Genomic DNA, 1,667 nt, shown 5'->3' with positions numbered 1-1,667 from the left:
AGTTTGGAATAAAATTAATGGTAAACATTTATTATATTTTAATTTTTATATTGAATTAATATAATTAATTAATAGGGGAGATTAAACTTTAACTAATAAAATGTGTACTTAGATGGTGATTAATTTTGCTGGTTTAAATAAATTTGATCCTTATTTTAGTCAGACAATTTACTATTAGATTCAAAAGGGTTCTACATAAGAAATACCATATTACTAATAGTTCAAAAAACCTCTTTCCTATTTATACTTGTAGGAATTATAATAGTCAAATTCATGTAATAAATAATTTTATTTATTTTAATAACTTATATTAATTAATATCTTAAAATAAATAAGGTTCAAATAATTGCATAAGATGTATTTAAGATTAGTCAGGGGTTAATAAATGTTTAAAGTGTGAATATCTCTTTTACGTTACACCTTAGTATGTATGCTAACCTTGTCCTTCTTAATGTTTAGAGTGTGGAATGAGTATCTTATAAGAAAATCAGTTTTTTAATTTCGAAGATTTAAGTTACGATTAATATCTTAGCGGTGTTTTTAATATGAATAGTGCTACTTTTTCATGTAGATCTTGTTAGACAGGATTTTTAATTAATTTCGACTTTTAAACTTGTGTGCCTTGTGGAATTTAATGCTAAGAATGTGTTTACAGTAATATTATTTTATTAATTTATCTATGAAAAACAAAGAAATATTATTTTTTTTTAATTTTTAATAAATTTATTAAAAAAATAATAATAATTAAAAAAATACTTTTTAAAAAATAAAAAAATAAAACTTTACCAAATAAATATTAATAAAAGAAAAATTTTTTTAAAAATTATACCATAATTCCTCTTTACGATTGTACGAATCGCGTACGAGGAATAAATATATTTAGGCAAATTAAAATTTTAATATACAAAAATAATTTTTATTTACATTTTTAACTAATAATGCTAATTTATATATATATAATACTTAGTGACTACTGATGGTAAACTAGTTAACAAGAAGTATTATAACTTTCATATTTTTGCTTAATAAAATTTAATTCCTTATTGTTTAAAATGTTCTCCTGGATTCAAGCGCAGTGCTAATAGTAAATTTAAAATTTTAAATAAAGTTTTAATTCCTTCTTATAAAAAGGGTTTGATTGCTCATAAATTGTGGCAAATAGTCAACCTAGTTGCTATGACTATGATTTTATTTCTTCTATAAATTTGATAAGTACAAAAACCTATTTAAATTATTATTATATTCCTGGAGAAACAAGCATATTTAATTGTAACTATTGCTATCCTAATACATGCTTACAACCTTAATTTAGAACATGCTTAAATCTTGGTGTTCCTTTGTATTTAAATAATACTTCTATTATCTGTAAGTCTTATTTTTAACCAACAAATGTCACTTTTGCAGGTAGCAATTATGAGTATAATTTGTGTTAATATGGTTATCCCTTAATTATAGCAACTAATGGTTAATTATCTTGTGATGTAAATTAATATTGCAACCATCTGGTATTAAATAAAGATATTTATGTCAATTTATTTTATTTATTTATTTTTTATTTTTTCATTTAAAATAAAGATGTTGAATTGTTTAAATTGCTATGAATTTTAGAATTATTAAGATGGTTCATTGTATTAATGTATTTAATGTAAAGAAGGAATATATTCCAA

This window comes from Tetrahymena thermophila, assembly GCF_000189635.1.
Source record: "Tetrahymena thermophila SB210 genomic scaffold scf_8254826, whole genome shotgun sequence".
NCBI lineage: Eukaryota > Ciliophora > Oligohymenophorea > Hymenostomatida > Tetrahymenidae > Tetrahymena > Tetrahymena thermophila.
The sequence above is the reverse complement of the archived record's forward strand: the minus strand, read 5'-3'. Positions refer to the sequence as shown.